Below are 21,481 nucleotides of genomic sequence, written 5' to 3'. Positions count from 1 at the left end.
GTTGCAGAACATTATTTTTAGATCATCAAATCGTCAGTTAAGTGTTTCCTGGAAGTGCTTGCAAGATGAAGAGTGCAGGCAAAGAATGCTTGTTTTAATCTATCAGTCCATCCGAAGCACCATAAATGCCAAACAAAGCAAGCCATCCTGTCAGTTCTTAATTGGGCTTTTCATGGTGATCAAGGCTCCACAAGATAGACCTTGGCCTTGTCTTTTACAGCCAAGGTGGCCACACTGTCTGCCCAGGATGCCTCTGTATGGGAATCACTCAGTGGTGTGCTGGAGCCAGCTCATATTGTCTCATGAGGACCGACTGGATGCATCTCTTCCCAATCCCACGTTTAGTGACATCATGTCGCCTGCCTGAAATCAGTCATTGTGGGAATATCTATACCATGAAAATCAGCTACAAATCAGCTCCTTTGGTTTTTGTTTGTTTCTTTTAAAGCTGACTTATCAGCACACTTCTAGAACCACCCCTCCCACAGGTCCCCCAAATTCTGCTTGGTCTATGATGCTTGGGTAGGATGACACCATCCTCTCCAAAACATGACTTAAGTCTGGTCAATCAGAGTAGGCTCCATCCCCTTGGTCATATCATCTGGTACAGGGATGAGCACGTGACCCACAACAGGCCAACCAAAGTCTTCTTCAAGATTTTAACCAGAACTATTAGGAAAAATGTTCTCCTCTGAGATCAGGAGGAATAAGGATCATGTAAGCCTAGAGGTGCCATCTTTTCCAGTCTCTTCTCAGCCAGCCAGACAATAAGGCCAACACAGAAGAGAGCAGAAGCAAGAGATGGACAGAAGACAGAGCCCTGAGAGCATTGCCTGTGCACCTGGAGCTAATATTACCTTTTTGTTATTGTTGTTCTCAGGCTAGGTTGAGCTGGGATTTTGCCACTTGCAACCAAAAGAATCTTAATTATAATACCTTGTCTTCCCTCAGACCCTCTTCCTCCATAAACTGGCTCAACTCTAAAGCAGAAAGTAGCAGATGATGTCAGTGTCCTGCTCATATCCCCTTGGCACTCACTGTCCCCATGTAGCCCGATGCCTTCTTACTATATGCAAATGAGATCTCAGCCCATAAGTGGGAGAAGCCAGAATGCTGGGGAGGTAACTCACACAGGGGCAGCCCTAAGCCAGTTACCAACAGGAGATGGTAGATAAATACCCCAGCTTCCCTGCCTCTCAGATGGGACTTGGAGGCATGTTCCATACCATCTCTTTGAGATCCCCAGAGGGCTGCTGCCTACAGTGGCAACCTGTTTTAACACTCTGAGTTGGTTTCCTTCTCTTCTCCACTCCTTAATGATACTTCCTGGAATCACCTCCCAAAGAAACTATATGCACCCAAATCCTTGTCACAGAGTCGGCTTCTGGGAGAATCCAACCTAGAGAATAGACCATTGCCAAAAAGTTAAATAATTATGACTAATGATAACTACAACCCAAACGATTTTGTTCTTCTCTTTCTAATAGTCAGCATTTATGGTTTCTCAGCCAAAGTTGTGTTACTTGTTTCATGTTACCCATTGCCTGGCTACAGAGTTGGTTTGTAAATGAGGAAAGAAAATTGCTATTCAGAACTGAAAATGGGAGTCATACTCCTGCTTTTTGGCCATGATCCCAAATCTAATTTGGGTTTGGTGTACATTTGGTTTTGGCTATGAAATGATAAAATCTGGACACATCCAGAGGCTTTCTTTGGGGCACCAGTGAATGCAGAGCAAAGCTCTTACTGGTTTGTTCCTGTGAGAAAGTTGGCCTGGGCAGCTGAAGATACTATCGCATTAAACTCTCAGCCCCCTGCCTTGCACCTGGTTGGTTCACATTAACCACAGGCTGGTGGAGACACTTTAGCTAAGAAACCCATATTTGTCAGGGAAATGTGGGCTGGAGTGACCTTTTCCCAAATGGAGAGGCTGACTCTCTGGGTGTGTGAAAGTTGGGAGTGCACCTGCTCACAAAGTCAGCCAGTCCTGTGAGAACCACACCCATTCTTCCCAAGGAAGGAGGCAAGAAAATACCTGTTCCAGGCATTAGGCTGCCAAGCTGTACAACTCTCGACACCTAGATACCTGTATTTTTCCAAAGCCTTGGTTTGGGAGTAATTTCCTAACGCATTACAGCTCCTTTGGAGTTGGTATGCCTCTGACTTCATGGTAAGTAGGTAGGGAGGGACTAATCAAATTTAAATGAAAGATTTGTGATACCAGATGAAGAGTCCAAATCTAAATTGCTGCACCTAATGCTTACAGAAACTAAGGATCTTTAAGGAGTAAGTTTCAGAGGAGGGGAGTAGCACAGGGAACAACCTAGACTTGGTATGTGAATACCTGCATGTGAATTCCAGCTGTCACTGCCAAGCTGGCTGGCAGCATGCATAGTGCTTAGAAATACAGACTCTGGCGCCACACTGCCTTGGTTTAAATTCCAGTTACACTACTTACTAGCTGTGTGGCTGTGGGAAAGTTGAGTAACCACTCTGGGCTCAGTTCCTTCATCAATGAACCAGGGATAAGAATAGTACTTGCCTTGGAGGACTGACACAAGCATGAAATGAATGAAATTTCTCCAGGGTTTAGAAGCGTGCCAGACACCTAGTAAGCACCAACATGTTTGTCTTTATTATTGGTCACAGGCTCTCTGGGCCTCAGTGTTCTCATCTGTAAATGGGGGATTCCTACCTGGCTTACATTGTGGCATAAATTAGGACAAAATGACACAACGTTATGGGAAGGGAAAATCTGGCAAAGCATAATATAAATTTAGGTTGTGATTAAATCAGGTAAGCTTTTGTGGCCAACCATCCTCCCCTAAAGACCGGGGCTGGGCACTTAGAGGCTTGGTTAGTCTTGACTTCCAGAGAAGGAAACAAGGGCTCAGGGAAATACACCCTCCCCTCTACAAGGGTTGGACATATGGCTAGCAGCTGGGATTTATGCAAAGCATTCTTCAAATTAGTCCAAAAGCCCCACTGTTTGGTTATTGCCCCCAGTGCAGCCGTAAAACTACAGCTCACAACTGCCAGCAGGTTGTTCCATCCCCAGCCTGTGTTCACCCCAGCCCCATCTCAGCGGCCTCGCCATGGCGACTCCAAATTTCCTGGTCCCAGAGCCACCTGTGTGTCCTCTGGTTAACTCAATCTGCTGTCAAAAAGGAGGAAGTAATTAAATGGGGGACATGTCAGTCCCACCACAGGCCTTGGAAAAGTCAATAAAATTTAGTCACCAGAATGGGAACTGATTTTTAACCACTCTACTATAAACCATGGCACGCACAAAAGATGTCAGCTTCAGGCCACATAGCAACTGAGCCCAGGAACTCGGATGCTCAGCACAGGTTTCCTTCTGTGGGGCAGAAGGAAGGAAAATGAAGTACTATTTACTTCAGTGAAATGTGATGTGAGAAATGAAGGGAAAACATCTTGTTTCCCCATAACGCCATACCCTGAAGAGATTGGGGGGGGGGGGACCTTGGCAGTGGTGAAGAGGAGACAAATGGAAAAGAGGACAGGATAAAATATTGTTACCAGACAGTGAGACCATCAGGCTCAGGGAGACTGTGCATGAGAAAGCCGGCTGTTAGACAGCAGTTGAAAGAACAAGTTTGTTGCTTGCTCTCTATTTCAAAACCCTCTGCCCTTCTGTTTCTCTGCTCCAGTATCTGACAGATTTTCTCAGCAGTCACAGGGCTTCATCCCAGAGGGGCTGTGGGGAAGGGTGTGGAGGGGAGAACCAGAGCATGTAAGAACCAAGATTCTGCTTGGCTGACCTGACCTACCCTGCCTGCCTGCCTGGCCTTGTCCTACCTTTGGTTCCTTTTTGCTTTGTAAATCATGAAATTTCCACAAAATCAATCTCACTGACCACTTAGCGAGAAATTTTAGTTACAATCTCTTAGGACCAGCATCCAGATTTGGCCAAGAGTGTTTTGGAGGTGGGATGGGGTGGAAAGGGGGATGATAAGGTCTATGAAAAGGAGGTTTCCTTTTTACACAGCAGAGACATCACAACAGACCCAGAGTCACAGAAATATACTGAATCACTCTTTTCCCACAGTCTCAGCTCTCTTTTCAAAAAGGCCTAAGAACCCTTTTGTTTCATTTCATTTTCTGCTTTTTTTCCCCTCAAAAGTCAAAGGTGACATTTAACAATGCAAAATGCAGAGTATAATGCAAGGCACAATTGCCTTAAAGTGAGTAGTTAACATTTATTGAACGCATTACTAGTTTTAATCCTCACAACTTTCCTGGGCAGTAGGTTCGAATACCATCAGACCTATTTTACAGATGAGAAGACTGAGTCCCAGAGAAATTAAGAAACATGCCCAACGTCATGTGGCTGGACAGTGGTAGAGATAAGACTGGAACACTCATTCAGTTATTTCCTATCAGCTCTCCATGCTAACAATTGCTGACATTTTTCTAATGCTGAGCAGATTCCAAAACCCTTTTATGTACACTATCTCATTGGAGTCTCAAACACATCTCTTGAAGCAGGAGTTCTTGTCTCTAATTTAGACATGAGGAAACAGAAATTTAGAAGGATTAAGTGATTCTCACAGTATTATAGAGGCAGAAAGTGAAGAGCAGAACTCAAACACACTTTCTGGTTATCTTCTCACCATACCCCTGGTACCTTGAAATAAGTCTTTACGTAAGTCTTTGCAAGAGAGTAAAATCTTCAGGCTTGCTCCACAGGAAGTACCTGCCTCTTCCGCTTCAGGAGGCAGGTGTGATGGCTTCTTCACTGGCCACATCCACCCTACTGGTGATGTGTGCTTGTGTTTCCTGCAAGGTGGCCACACGTGGCTGTGCAGATTGGTGAATGACCTCACTGCATCTATGGGGGTACCATTCACATCATAAGAGTGGTAGATTTATCATACTATTAAGATAATTTTCCAGTAGATGGCAGTAACGTGTCTTGAGGAAGGGGTGGGTGCCTTTTCCTAATTCATGAAAAGGCAATGTAAAGGGTAGTGGGACCCCTGATGGTGTCTATTTTAAATTCTTCTTACCCACAGCGGTAAGATGGCATTGATCCATTATCCTCTCCTGGTCCCTCTTAAGACCTAAAGTGAGAGATGCTGTCTGCAAAAATTCATTTTCTGACATTTAACAAAATGCTTATCACATACCTACAATGGGACAGATACTGTACAAGGTGGAGCTACTACAATGGCGAACAAAAGAAACATGGTCTCTGCTCTCTTATTGAAGTTCAATAAGGGAGTATGGAAAGCACTAGTGGTTGGTCCACTTTAATTGGCTTACTCTTTCTCTCTGGTTTGACTCTATTCTATACGTTTTAAAAGCTAAACAGCAACAACAACAACTTAACTTTTTAGACTCCTTTACAGCTAGAAGTTGCCATGTGACCCAGTTCAGGCCATGAGACATAAACAGTAGTCAACTGATGCTCATTCTTCCTATTCTCCTTTCTCTCTGGCTGGAATACAGATGCTATGCCTGGGTAGTGGCAGTCATCTTGTAAACATGAATACTGAACATACTTGCTACAGACAGCAGAGAAAGAAGAGAAAAGGAGTTTGAGCCCCACGTGGCATGATTGAGCCACTAGACCTGTGCTGGATGGCCTGTCTTGTTATGGGAAAGAAATAAGCCCTCATGTGTTTAAACTACAATCAGTCAAGTTTCCTATTACTTGCAGTTGAACACTACCCTAACTGACACAAGGAGACAGACATTAATCATTATAAAAAATGTATAATTATATATACTAATAAATGCCACATTGGGGATGTATGGGGCACTATGGGAATGTAAACTGAGGCAAGTGACCAGGGCTGGAAGGCAAGTAAGGCTTTGCTGAGGAAATGACATCGACTCTCAATAACCAGGGTCTGGAGTGAGATGGCTCTTGGTAGAGTGAAAAAATTGTACAAAGTCCTTGAGGTGGGAGGAAGCATATACATTGGGGGTAGAAGAGAAATGATGGTGTACACAAGTGGAGAGGTAAATCAGCCCCCGGGGGCGAAAACTGTGACCTTAACCTCTTTGCTCAGTTCATTAGCCAACAGAATTGACTAACCACAGCAAGCTAACCACCCAGGCATCACCAAAGGGGAAGGAATGTAAATGGAAGTTTCCCCAGGCCTGGCTGAAGTGGAAAGGAAATTAGGGTCACCCCTGATTATTCACATCAACAGAGGGCAAGGAGAATCCCCAAAAGGAGTCAATTTAAAAGGACTATTGGTGAATACCCAAGATGATGAGGGTCTGACACCAACCTAGGCACTGAATAAATGTTTGTTGAATAACTGAGCAAATGATGTCAATGAAAGTAATTTCAAACTTTAAAATGAGGTGCAAATCATTATCCTCTTTTTACGATGCATTGTGTACCACACTGCCCTTTAAGGTACAGTCGACTGAAGACGACAATAGAAATCCTTTCACATTCTTGCTGAGTACAAGGCTCAGGGCTCTGTCTTCCTATTAGTGAATCTTAGCTTTGCTCTTTGCTCTGAAAACAAGGTCACTTTCTCCATCAAAGATCATCAAAGATCACCAGCACTTCCAGTGCCCACATGCCTCTTTGAGCCAAGGCACACAGTCAGCTCACAGAACAACTGAACATTCCTACACTCAGCTTGGCAGAAGTTTAAAGCAGGAAAAGTGTTCCTACCATCAATGCTCCTTCAGCTTTGGAATTTCAATTCTTGGAGCTGGGCCTCCGAGCCTGACGGGGGCCCATTTCTCTTTGGATTCCACGGGAGGACACGCACAGCACAGAAACATAGGTTTCCTGAGTGCCGGCTCTGTACCACGAGCTTCACAGCTTCACCTCATTTAAGTCTCCTATCCACCCTGTGAACTGGGGTTTATTATTTCTTTTCATAGCTGAGGATTCTGAGATACGGAGAATTCAAGCAACTTGTCCAAGGTCACACAATAAATCTGCGTTGAAGATGGAGCTCAGGTTCTCCAATCCTTAACTTAGACTACAGCATCATGGGATGCCTTGAACTGTGCATTACCTTTGTCTTTTCTACTTCTCTATAGATTTTGTCCATAGAATTCCCCTTAAGCTCTTCCAAACTGCCTCACTACCCCCCCCTTACACACTGTAGTGCACACATGACTCACTACAGTGCACTTGGCCCTGACACAGGGATGAGATCCCCAGGCCAGACATGTCCTGCTGTGGCTCTTGACAACACTTAATCCTGGGCCAGCTCTCCCCCCAGATGTCCAGATAACAGGCAGGGCAAAACTGCCCTCTGTCTTCCAAATGGAGAGTGGACTGGATGTGGGGTCTGGGCCTGAGATGTCAAATACCATCCTCAGGAAAGAAGCAAGATGCCCTTGGTGAAGGCAGGAATTATTAATGTCCACCTGGAAAGTGGCAGTCTCTCCCTGCTCTACCCCAGCTTCTTGCCATCCCTCCTCTAGCCCACGCTCACCTCACAGGACCCCTGAATTGCACCAGGTTCCTGTATACCCCCTCTCTCTGCCTGAATCACCCACCCCATCCCTTACCTGCTTAATTCCTATTTGTCGTCTATGTTTCATCTGAGTATCACCTTTCCCAAGAAGCCTTCCCCTACACTCCAGCCACCTGTTGGACTTTGGCGTACTTGCTCTCTGCTTCCAGAGCTTTTTGGCCTTTTCTCTCCACACTCTTACCACATTGAACAGTAATTTCATGTTTACTGGTCAGTCTCCACCACTGACCTGAGGACTCTGTGAGGCAAGAACTCTGCCACCTTGCTCACTGTTGAATCACCAGCCTTTGAGGACAGCCACAACACATAGTAGGCATGAAGGAAACATTTACTCTGGTCACATTGTAGTGATTTTTTTCTCTCTATTTTCCATTTAACTGTAAGCTCCCTGAGGGCTAGGTCTAAATATTTTCCATCTTTAGATACCCAGGACTGAGGACAGAGCCTGACACAGGAAAAGGAAAAGTGAGGGGCCTAACATGCTTAACCTGGAGAAGAGGTGACTGAGGAAAGTGCGGGACTCACTCACTGTCCTTAAACATCTGAAAGGCTCTGAAACCAACTAATAGAAAGCTACTCATAGTGTGATCCACAGACTGGCAGCATCCACAAAACCTGAGAACTTGTTAGACATGCTAATTCTCAGGCCCCACCCCAGAACCACCAAATCAGAAACTCTGGGGTGGGACCCAGCACTCTGTGTTTTAACAAGCCCTCCAGGGGATTCCAATGTGTGCTACAGTTTGAGGCACCTTGGACTAATGGTAGGCTTATTCTGAGTTAAGAAGGGGGCAGTTTTCCATTCAATATACAGAAAATTCCCCCATGAGTCTACCATAATGGCAGAGGCTACCTCAATATGTTCTCTGCAGCTCTGTATGTTCCAGAAGGGGCAGGGTAACCTCCTGTCAGGCCTCTGTTGGGATTTTATGCCTTGATTATTATATTGTTGATCCAGCCAGGAGAAAGAGACTGGAGGAGAGACAGCCCCTCAGAAATTCCCCACTGATCTCTGTATTGCTGGACTGGGGATTGGGGACAGTTGAGGGGGGCATTCTTGACAGCTCAATTCTACCTCTCCACATGCCTGGAGGTTGTGGGTTGAGGGAAGGCAGTGGGGAGAGAGTGATACAGGCTGAAGGAAGGCACCCATCTTTGTCTTTTTAATTTGAGGTAGGCTTTATGCTTGTAGAAGGAAGGTAACCTTGCAATTGTAATAACACCAATACCAAAAGTTAACATTTATTAAACATTTACTGTGTATCAGGCACAGTGCTAACTTGCTTTGCAAGAATTTTCTCATTTAATTCTTCCAAGAGTCCTATAAAAATTGCTAATAATTATCTCCTATTTGGGATGAGGAAAAAAAGTGAGGAAGAGGCTAAATGGCTTCTCAAAAGATCTCATCCTCATGGCGATGACATTACAGTGAATATTATTTGTGAAAGTATTTTGAGGGCGAGAACATGACATTTACTATGTATCCCATGCCTGGCATAGCCTGGGCCTGGCACATAGGCTCAGGACATGTTTATTGTAAAAATGGATAAATGAAAGATCTCATTTCATCCAGCGAGGCAGATGTGGTTATTTCTTCCATGTCCAGATAAGATAGCAGATTCAGAAGAGGTAGCTGATTATCTAAGGTCACTTAGCTATTAAGCAGATGAACTGTGATCTGATTGAGTCTTCCATCTCTAAAACCTGTGCTTATTCCCATATCATCACCCATAGTGTGGTAGAGATTATAAAGAAATGGCCACAAATTCTTTGCAGCTCCTCCCATCAAAAAACTGAGTCTTTTAACCCACCCACTGAAGTCCAAGCTTGGTCACTTGACTTGCTTTGGCTACTGGGATATTGGCAAATACAATGTAAGCAGAAGCTTGAGGCTTGCTCTTTCTCACTGCTGGGAATATTTCCATTACCATGTGAAGAAGCTCAGGAGAGCCTCCTGGAGAATGAGAGACTATGTGGACAGAGAGGCCCCAGCAATCCCAACTGTCCCAGCCATCCCTCCTGAGACTCCACACATTTGAGTGAGGTCATCCTAGACCATCCAGTTCCAGTTGAGCCAGCTCAAAACAGAAGCCACAAAATCTTAAACAAATAAATGACTGTTGATTTAAGCCACCAAATTTCAGGTTGATTTGTTACACATCACAGCTAACTGATACAAATGGTAACTATTATTTTATGCTGAACTACCTTTCTTTTTCACACTTATAGCCTTGAAAAATCATTCCTCATGCAAAACATATGTTCACATTAGAAGACACACACAAATGTACACAGATGCAGATGAATCCTTAGATTCCTCTTCAGCAATCTCAGGGAAAAGAAAAGGCACCAGCTTTTATAAAACTTTTTAAACATGTGAAGTTGGCTGAAAGAGGAGCTAGGTCCTCAAGGAAGAATTTCAAGCATTACTCTAGTTGTAATTTACAGCCACCTCATGATTGCCCTTTGTATCACTGTTGACTGGCTTTTGTGGGGCAGTCTGGAGTAGATAAGCCAAGAAAGGAGATGGCAAAACAGTAAGAATGAGTAAAGGGTTTTCACCTGGGGAATGTGGCCACTAGCAGATCCCAGGCTTGAACACAGGGCCACAGTCTCACAGCCTCTGCCAACAAACTGCTATCAACAAGTCAACTTGAGACATTTCACCCAGGCTAGCAGGCATAAAAGACACCACCCACCACCTGAGTAAGCCAATGATATATGTGCACAGGGATGCCAGCTGACTAGCTAACGGTAGGTAGTTATTCAAAATCCAAGGTTATAGCAACAAAAGCTCATCTCTTTCCAGAGCCTGGCATCTCTTGGATTGGCACCATCAGGTACTGCCTGGCTTTTCAAGGGGGAGTTAGCAGCTGCCAAGCGGCAGAAGGCGGAGCCCAAGGCTGCTGTTCCTGCCACCTTCTCATGGTCTGCCACTTGGGCCATTTCTAAGCTCTGGTTGTAGTCACAGAACATCTGCATTTAACCAACCATGAAGGGCCTGATGACTCACCCAGTGAGACAACAGAGGTGAAAAAAACTGCTGGGATGAATAGAACAAAACATAATCAGAAGTGTTGAAGCCTGGCAGAAGAGCTGAACTACACAGAATTAACAGTGCCATGTAACAGACCACACACAAGGACCTGAGAGCCCAAGAACCATGCCTGGCACAAAGTAGGTGCTCAATAAACATTTGGTGACTGAATGAATACAAATCAGCCCAGCCACAGAAACAGGGCTTCATGTCTGTTTTCTGGTCTTATTGCAAACGCTTTTGGCCCTCCTTGCTGAAACCTGGCTTTCCTTCCAAGGCCAACTCTGACCCTCAGAGGGGCCCTCTAAGCCACATCTTAACTGTCAGCACAAATGCTTTCTGATTACCTTAGAAAGTGAGATGTGGTTCAACAGTTTTCTCACCTAGTGACTTTGGTGCAGATTAGATCAAATACATTAGCGTCCTTAATCTCAACTACATCGTTCAATAGAAACAACTTTACATGGTCAGGCAGGAGTTAACTTACAATTCCCTGCCTCAAAATAAAGATTTACATATGTATTCATTTATTTATGCCTCATCTTCCTGCACAAAAGGTTTGAGATGGCACAGGAAAAATATCAAATGCAGCATTGTTTGCAAGCTGACAAGCATGGAGAAGGAAGCTTTAAAAAAAAAAATGTTTTCCTGGCAGCCTCTTTTGACCTACACTTGGCATTCTGTGTAATATCCACATGCAAGAGATTGCAATGGTGGGAAAGTCATGGGTTATGCGGTGTCAGCTCAGCCCCACACAGGGGGATGTGAACCTCCAGGCAAATGGTAGCAGAACCTCTGGCCAAACAAATGTCAGTTCCAGAGAATGTATGTTTTCTGGTTTTACAATACAATTTGGGGCAGGGAAAGATCGTGTCATTACAAATTCAGCGGTGTTCAGAGGAGGGGGCAAGGAAGGAGGGAAGTGGGAGTAATGTTCACCAATTTATCAATCTCTAAGTCCCTGCATCTCTCTCCTTATGCAACCAAGAGTAACCATGGGCAGCTTCTAAGGAAATATTGTTTCCCAGTGTTTTCCATTCAACAACTGTACATTTATATTGTAACTCCAATGGAAGAAGGGTAGGCAGTAAAGATGACCCCCAGGCAAGTCCAAGAATAAAAGCCAGCTTAAAGAGGTTGCTAGACTATAACAATGACAGAAGAGAAGAGGGGGCAGAAGATACATGTAGCAATGATGGCAACTCAACCAGGGGTGGGCTCAGAATTCCAGGCATGAAGTGCCCCCCGAGTGAGGTTCATTTTGAATTGGTTTGCTTTTTTTCTTTTAATATGAAAATGTTTCAAACAGAGAAAAGTTGAAGGAATTTTATAGTGAACACCCATATCAACACCTCAATTCTACAATTAACACTTTGCTATAATTTCTTTATTACATACCTATCCCTTTATCCATCTATTAGCCCATCTTTTTCTAAATACATTTCAAAGTGAGTTGAAGATGTCAATTCACTTCCCCCAATACATCCATATACATATCATTAACTAAAGCTCAATATTTGTTTTTTTCCTCTTGAAGTTAAATCTATATACAATGAAACACACACAACTTAAATTACTACTGAATTCTGACAAAGGCATAAAACAGTACAACCCAAACCCCTATCAATATAAAGAACATGACCATCATCCAGAAAGATCCCTCATATCCCTTCACTTTCCTAACCGTAACAATCAGAGGCAACCATTGTTCTGATTTTTTTTATCACTATGGATTAGTTTTATATAGTCTAGAAAGTCATGTAAATGGAATCACACTGTACTCACTTGTGCAAGGTTTCTATCACTCAGCATAACAGTTTTACAATCCATCCAGTGATAGAAACCATGCTGTTATGTCTATCAGTAGCTCATTCCTTTTTATTGCTGAGTAGAATTCCATTGTATGAATTATCGCATTTTGTTTATCCATTTACTCACTGATGGATATTTCGACTATTTCCAGTTTTTCTGGCTATTATGAAGAATTTTGGATTGATGTAAATATGTAAGTTGACAGGTCTAAGTAGAATACATCTGTCAACTCATATAGTCTACTGCCAACTCTCCTGTGTTTAACCTGGTTGCTTACCTTGTTAAGTGACAGAGTTTAGAGCTGAAATCCAAAACAACTTATAACTTAATCTGACTTGAATATTCAATGATGTATATCCATTTATTCCCTCATAAGGTAACAGACAAAAATGAGAAGTTATTGACATAAATAGAAATCATTATTTAATGTCACCTGGGGCCACAGGGCAGAGTAAACACCTTTGTGGTCTCTGAGTCCTGTCCTCCCCAGATAGGAAGAGTTAGCCACCACTGTATTTCTCACTCCTCCCACCAGCACCACTTTTAGGGAAGGAAGCAGCCCCACCTAAAGCCAAGCTAAATTCAAGACCCTAATCTCCATGTCCCAGTTCTCCAAATGCTGGTAGAAGTTTCTCTTGTGCTTTCTCAGAAGAAAATACATAAAATACCTTTACCATCTCCACACCCTCACCTCCCATTCTCTCCTCAACTCGCTACAGTTCCACTGCCAATCTCAGCACAGTGTCAAATAAGATGAGCACTGAGGTGTTTCCACTGGATTTGGCATCCATTGGTGATGTTAAGAGGACAGTTTCAGTGATGTGGTGGAGGTGGGGAGGAGTTTAGTACAGCCAGAGACAGACTGAGAGAACTGAGCTAAGGATAGGAAGAGAGGACCCTATGAGACAGGAGCTGGTGTAGCAAAGGCAGTTGCCGGAAGCAATCTTCACCTACTTTCAAAGTTCATCTGGAGCCAAATCAGCCTCGTCTCAGGGCTGCTTTTTCTTCACTTCTCTCTGGGTAAGGCTTGGCATTCTCCCCAGACACCACTCAATCTCAGCATAGCACCACCCATGTCTTCTGCAGCAGCCTGGACCTGGAGTGTCCTCCTCTTGTCTTTGCTCCAGCCAAGGAAGGCACCATCCTAGCTGGTTGCCAATGCCTTGGCAGGTATCGTCTTTGTTCCCCTGATGTCAATGATCCTCTGGTCTCTGGAATTATTCCCTTCCTTCTTGACCCCTTTTGTCTGTCTTGTTTCAATTGCCTGAGTGTTCACTTGCAAATTACCAAGGCTGCTTCTGGCCTCAGGTGAAGCTGGACTTCCTGTTTATTATTTTAAGCTACCAGCCCAGGCTTGCTGGCAGCCTAAGACTTAAAAAGAAGTTCTGCCATGTTCCCTAGAATCCATGAAGCTGCTTTTGGCTCCTTTTTATAGCATTATCCCCATCCATTCCCAATTCCATCTCTTCTCATTTTAAGTCCAGTATTGCTTTGGGGGCCTCTCATTCAATTCCAATTTCCAGGTAATGGGAAACATCTAGTTCTAAGTTTCTCTGTAGAACAGATATGATTAACACAACCAAAGCCCACTGAAAGATCATCAACAGATCATCTCCCACCCATGTTCTCCCTGGTAACCCATCCAGGTTTCTCCACCACTGCCACACACAATCCCCATCCCACACCTTAGTTGTGTGAGCTTTCACAGTTCCTTAGGTGGCTGATACACAATATCAATATGCTTTAAACATACGGTGACAACAGCACCTACAGTTTCCACTAGGGGAAGATTCCTCCACAAGGACACCATTACAAACATCAGCTGTCGTATTATGACGTAATAAGATGATGCTCTCATGTGATAAAGATGTATAGCTTGGTTTGTTCACACTACTTGGCTCCAGAACATCATGTTTTTTGTTTGTGCTTATTTTTAATAGCTTTTTTCCTCAAATCTTTGCTATTATCATCTATCAGCTCTATTTGCTAGTGTCACTGTACCTGTCTCCAGCAGTATTGGCCACCCCATCTTCTAATTTGTTGTTTCTAATGAAACATGTTGGAGAAAGTACACAGGCTCTGAGTGATGACAACAGGTAAATAGGCACAGTGCCTGGAATATTATAGGCACTCAAAATAAGTTTTTAAATATTATGAACTAAATAAAAGAAAACTTTCCTGCTATAAACATAGGAAGTCTAGATAACAGTACTATTTCCATGCAAATGTTATAAAAGCACAAAGCTTGGCCTGAAAGAAAGCAAAATCCCCAAATTTCAGATGAGAAGAGGGAAATGATAGTCAGATCAGTAAATACCACGGTGCCATGGAGTCCCACAAGAGCTTCAGCCCAGGGACTGTGATGGAGGCTTTAACACCCTCCTACACACAGAAACTGTGGCCTCAAGCCCATGCAAAGTGGAAGCTCAAACTGAGGCACCTGCCTAGAGCTTAGAGCCTCAGAAATCCTTCCTGTCCATTAAAAGGGCACACAATGACACTGTTCACCAGCTCACTGAAACAATAAGGATATTTGCTGTCTGTCTGGACCTTAAGAAGGTAAATAAAAAAGGACATCTATGACAAAATCAAGAACCTAAACCTTTATTTCTTATAGATGTGAAGTGTGAGTTAATGCTACCTGTGTGTACAGAAAACTGAAGCTGAGAAATTAACATAAAAACTGATCCAGGGCCTAGGAGACGCTAGAGCCTTGGCAAAAGTGAGTGTGAAATTACTCTGAAGACTAGAGAGACCCCCACAGAGGGAAACAAAATCTAAAGGTAGACTCACAATAAAAAAAAAATTTTAAATGACTAGCTACACAAGGAAATGAATGACCATAAGGAATAGTTGGCAGATGTAACAAAGAGAAATAATATAGCTTGACCACTAAAATTAATAGAAGGATCTGAAGGAGAATATAAATAAAGATCCTGAAAATGATTAAAGAAATAAAAGAATAGACATCATCATGAAATTAAAGGATAATATAAATACAAATCAACTTGATGTGAAATAACACTAACTTGCAAAATGAATAATAATAATAATAACTTGTAAGAACAGTAATGGAAATTTAGAGAGAATTTAATAATTTAACAGCAATACCTACATGAGGTAACTTCTGCTATAACAGGAAGTGGGAAGAGACTAGCAGAGAGAAAGGGAAAGGAACAAGGAACACTTAAAAGCCAGAGTATAGAAGCCTCACCACTGTGCTGTAAGTTCCCAGAACATGGGTCTGGGGACCATTTTCAGTTTGAACTTACATGTCCAATATCTATTCATCCAGTCTCTGGCATAGAAGAAGACCTCAAAAAATGCTTGTTGAATGAATTCAGTAACAAAAGAACAAGCTAAAGGTAAAAGGATTAACAAATAATGGAGGAAAGTCTTCCAGGCAGCATTCTGGACTAAAGTTTTTCTTTTCTCTCTTGAAGCCTGAGATAGCTATCCAAATTCACCTCACCTTAGCAATGACAGGCATTCATGGGCCAAGGGCATGTATAGACATCCGGAGGCAGCAGACATTTTTGTAGAAAGCATTTTGCAGCAGGCCCCAGCTGAGTTCACTACTTTGTAGACTGTGGCTGCACTCCAGCCCTGCATGGATTTAAGAAAGAGTGCATGGGGACAGAAAGAGCTCAGGCAATAGAAACACAGCTGGGGAAGTCCATGCAGAACAAAGCAAAAGGTCTCTGGTCTGAACACTGCACAGCTGCCAACAGAGGGCTGGAAAGCCCCCTGATAGCAGTGGCTCGACTTGTCAGTAGGGATCTGACCAGTCCAGCTTCTATCTGGACGAAACTGGTAGCATGTGAATGTTGAATAAAGTCAAAACACAGCGAAGAAACAGGTGATCAAAAATAAAGGAGACCTGTCCCAAATTTAGCCCAATGATGCATCCAGAGCTTCCTCATAGCTCTAATGGAAGGGAAGACACAATTAATACAAAAAAACCACCCTGTCATGATGGCTTGAAATTGTGTTTGTGCCTCTGATTAATTTAACTATTTCCTAAACTCCTAATTTAGGGTCCAGTTGTTCTCAGGTTTATCTATTAGTTTGTTAGAAAATCCAATGGAATTTTCCAGCCCTCTCCACTCAATACTGTTCCCACTGCTCTTAGATACTCAAGATGCTAAGCCTGTGGAAGTAGTTCCCGCAAGTGGAAGCAGCAATAGGCTGTTGCTATAGGCAACACAAAACACACTTCATGAGAGGTTAACACTCTAGAATATCAGAATCAGATGGTCATGTTTCTGTGCCCGTTACATCCACTCTGGGAAATGAAACATGACGATGACTTTCTGACCTTTAGTTATTTCCTCTATAAAATTAGGATGAATGGAAGGAGTTCGGGGCATGGGTTTGGGTATCAGGCTGACTAGAATTTGAAGCCCAGCTTTGCCAGTTACTAGTTAAGAGACATTGGTGAGTTACTTAACTTCTCTAAACTCATCTGAAGAATGGGGGCTAGAAGCATTATCAGTTGATAATAGTAGGTACAATGTAATTCCACTCAGGTACAATGTACTGACCTCATGGGCAGCTGGGAAGATAAAATGAGATGATATATGTGATTACAACATTCTGAGTTACTCAAAGCACCACAAGGACCACTGAGAATACTTATCGTGAATTTTTTTGTGCTCAGCCATAGATAAAACTCCCGAGAGAACTGCACTGTTGAAGCAGGGCTTTAGGGTTTGGAAAAGCAGGAGCCTATAGCAGAACTGCGGAACTTACAGTACATGGCCTCCTTCCACCCCTTACCACAATCCTACAAAACAAAAACAAAACCTAACCCAGATCCCAATGCAAAGATTTCACATGCAGAATAGTGGTATTTATACTTTCAGAGAATACACATGTTCAAATGCACACCAAAGTGTTAGCAGAAGTTACCTCTAGGGTGTGTGATGCAGAATTTGTAAGTATAACCATATGGAAGATTGAAGATGGTCAAAAATTCTTTGCTACTACTGCCATCAGTGCCCCACTTGCCGCACTGGGTTCACCTTTGTGATTTACTTGACAGACAGCATTCGGGAAAAGTGATGTTCTGGGACTTCCAAGGGTAAGTCATGGGAAGCCTTGCAGCTTCTGCTAGGTCTCTTAGGATGCTTGCTGTGGGGAAGCCAGTTGCCGTGGAAGGAGGCTGACTGCCCTGAGGCTACCATGCTGAAAGCACACAGAAATGACCACATGGAGAGGATTTGAGACTACAAGAGGGAAGAGAGAGAAATACCTAACCAGCCCCTAAGCCTTCCAGTCATTCCCAGCTGAGGTCCCAGGCATTCTGGGGTGGAGAGTCAGATTGTCTCTGCTTGAATTGCAGATTCGAAAGCAAAACACATGCTGCTTTTTTAAGCCACTAAGTTTTGGGGTGGTTTGTTTTGTAGCAATACATAACCGGTAGAAAATGCACTTCTTTATTGTCTGAATTTTTTACAACCAACAACGTGTTTCTTTCTTAGTTTGAAAACAAAAGGGTAAAATGAAAGAGAAAGTTAAAGGAGAAGAAAGTCTTTTTAAAAAGAGAGAAGAAAACTCAAACTCCTTCAGGACTGAGAAATCATTTTGGACATTTCCTTCATGCTCTTCAGTTTGCCATACCATAAACTGACTTGGCTCAAATCTAACTAAGATCAAAGAGGAGCAACTGCTTTAGAGTCTATAACCTAGAATCATCCTGGTGTGACTGTGGAGAGGGCCAACCTTCCCTACGAAGAATGTGGTGTTTAGGATCAAAAAATCAGCAAGGCTCTCAGAGTCTTCCGTTCTGTAACTGGGGGAATTTTCATGTCACCTCTTGGCTTCTTCCTTCGTGAAACAAAGGGGTTTGACTTGATGGTCTTGAAGATTTCTTGTAGTTATGAAGGCTAATGCTTGAAGCTAATGGAGAGACCCAGGTCTTGCTCTGCACCGTGTCAGACAAATCAGTGGCAGAAAGGAGTTTTTCATGGTGTTATCACAGGCAGAAGGCTAAAGCCTCAGTGTGACCTAACAGAACAGTCTCTCCCTTCCTCCATCCCCTTCGGTGAAGGACCAAAGTTCCTGTGCATATGGAGCTTTTAGGAGTAAAGAAATGTCAGCTTGGCATAGGCTTTCTATTGTCTGAAGGGAATAAAGTGTAGTCGCCATTTTTCAAAAGGAAGATACGGTGTGTGTGACATAATGAAATGATCAGATCTTTGGAAGTGATCTTCACTGTTTCTTGGTGTAAGAACGGTTTGGTGGGTTTGGTGTTTCCTGGTATCTCTCATACAGGTAATTTTAGGTTGTCTACCAGCCATTCCCTGCCCCCAACAGCAAAGCAGGAAGAAAGCAGCTTTCTGATGCAATGAACTTCTCCTCCACCCCCTTGGTGCAAGAATTCCCTCATCACTTAAACAGAGAATCAGCTCGCCCAGTGAATTCTAATGAGGCAGGCTGTTCAGCTGTCAGCAGTCCTCCCTGCTGAAGAAGACAGCAATGAAGGAAAAAGATGGCGCACGACACTCCGAGCAGTTTATCTTCCCATTCCAAGGGGCATGATAGTCAGAACAGCTTCCATTACAGCTGGGCTCCCAGACAAACCCAGCAACAAGGAACACTGAAGTAAGTTTCCTTGGGCCCAAGGACTCCCACAAAACAAAGCAAGTATAGAATAGTGATTCTAGGAAATTAATTAAGATTAATTATGAGTCTAATGAAAAATCTAGGCTTAAACATACATGTATATACAAGCACCCTTTGGGTGCCAGCTCTGAATTTAACTGGGGGAACATTTCAACCTTAGTCCCAAGGGCAGCCAGTTGAAGGTCTGTTTTGATATTAGTTGAGAAAGCAGAGAAACCATTTACAAAGGTGGTGATGAGAAATACAGGAACAAGGCTTGTGGCTGAGTGACAGGGGTCCTAGACTGACCTTGGCCACTGGTTTTGTCACTTGAGAAAAGACAGGTAAGCACCAGGTCTGTGCTTCCAAAACAAGGGAAGGCAGTGGAATGTCAGCAGTGCATGGACCATGGGGATAAGCATAGCATTTCTTTCAAAGGCATCAGAATTGATGATGAGTACTTTCAATATCATTTATTTTCAATTTAGAAACTGCTTTCCATTTTTATAATCAACCTTCTGAAATATAAGCAACATAAAGCAAAAATTTAAGTGTACAGTTCATGACTTTTAGCAAATGTATATATCACCACAGTCAAGATATAGAATATTTTCATAATCTTCCAAATTTTCCTTGTGCTCTTTCACAGCTGATACCGCCTCCAGCCCCAGGAAACTACTGATTGCTTTCTGTCATTACAACTTAGATTCATCTTTTTTAGAGGCTCATAGAAATGGAATCACACAGTATGTGTTTTTTGTGTGTGTCTGGCTTCTTTCACTCAGCAAAATGGCTTTGAGAGTCATTCATGTTGTTTTGTGCATCAAGTCATTCCTTTTTATTGCTAGATAGTATTCCATTGTATGAACTAGCAGAATATTTTAACTATTCTCTTGTTGGTGAACCTTTAGGCTGTTTCAAGTTTTGGCTGTTATGAATAAAGCTGCTATGAACATTTGTGTACAAGTCTTTGTGTGGACACATTTCCATTTCTTGTGAGTAAATACCTATGAGCAGGACTGCTGGGTCTTACAGTAAGTTTATGCTTAATTTTATAAGAAAGTGCGAAACTTTTCCAAAGTGGTTCTACTATTTTACATTCCCATTAGCAATAACTTATATCAAAACAAATTCAAATAGTTGAGACACATCAAATACGTGGGTTCTAAATCCAGTATGTAAGCCATAATCAATTTCCCATGAAAAATCTCTTAAGGCATTCCCCAAAGTACCATACACATATATATTTTGGGGTATGTGACTCTGTACTGTAACACATGGGTGTGCATGTATATTATATATACAGTAATATGTGTGTATATATGTTTTATTTATAATTATTTTTTATAAATTATTATTTATAATGATAGGTAACTATATCATATACAATATAATTCTGTATAGCAAAAAGTAGGAATGACAGAGGTGCTTCACTGCTGTCTCTATTGGTGATGGTTCAGAGAAAAAGCTGAAGCTTTTGTGCTTTTCAAATTTGAGTAATATACAGACCTTTTTGAAGAAAATTTTTTCTTAGATGTTGACTCGAATAAAAGTATTTAATTAAAATATTGCTCATTACATGCAAACATAACACCACAGATTCCTTATATTTTAGCTTGTCTACATTTTGAAGCTGTTAAACATGTACAAATTAATGTAACTAGAACTATAACACCAGTGCAATTCTAATTAACAACATTGATTTAAATTAATGGATAATATTGTTTTGCTGAAACTAAACTGCAACTGACACTGAGAGTATGAGAGAGGACATTATGCCTACACAACCACAGGTCAAACAATGGCTCAATTTTCCCAGTGCTTTGCAAATTATTTTCAAATTACTAGGAAACCTTGGCTCGAGTAATGTGCATTCGGCACAAATGCTCCATTAACATGTAAGGTCTGCTTTTGTGGTTTTATTAGGCCAACACAAGTTAAGTAGAACTACTTAGCACCAGCTCAATCATAAACACACACACACAAGCATGCACATACACATACAGTGAGACTGTGAAATACAGGAAGCAGGGACTGTGTTGTTTTGGTCTCACCATTACATACCCAGGAATTGAGAGATGGAGAGAGGGATGAAAGCCCCAAAGAGAAACTGTAAGGTTGACTAATTAGGTCAAAGATTTTTTTTTAATGAGACTGTTATCTTTTCAAAAATAATAAAGTATTTGGAGCCAATTAGATAAAATACCAACTTTAAAAAAAACTGAAGCTCTCAAATTCCCATTTGGCCTTTGGCAAGTACAGACACAATCAGACACAATCTGCAGCTCCTCTGAGGGGCGAGCCTGGGAAAACAGCAAAGCCACAAGGACAAGGGGGAAATTAATCAAGAAATATCAAGAAAGCCTGGAAATGTGACATTGCTAGTGATGTGTGGTTTGTTCAACAAACAAAATAGAAAGGCTCAAGGGAAATGAAATTTCTCAGGATAAGAGACCAAATGTGCCTTGTCAGCAAATGTGGAGAGGAAACAAAGAAGCAAAATCACTTCTGATGGAAGCATGGTCAGTACAGGAGTTTAGAGGAA

The sequence above is a fragment of the Camelus bactrianus genome, chromosome X (genome assembly GCF_048773025.1).
Source record: "Camelus bactrianus isolate YW-2024 breed Bactrian camel chromosome X, ASM4877302v1, whole genome shotgun sequence".
Lineage (NCBI taxonomy): Eukaryota > Metazoa > Chordata > Mammalia > Artiodactyla > Camelidae > Camelus > Camelus bactrianus.
The sequence above is the reverse complement of the archived record's forward strand: the minus strand, read 5'-3'. Positions refer to the sequence as shown.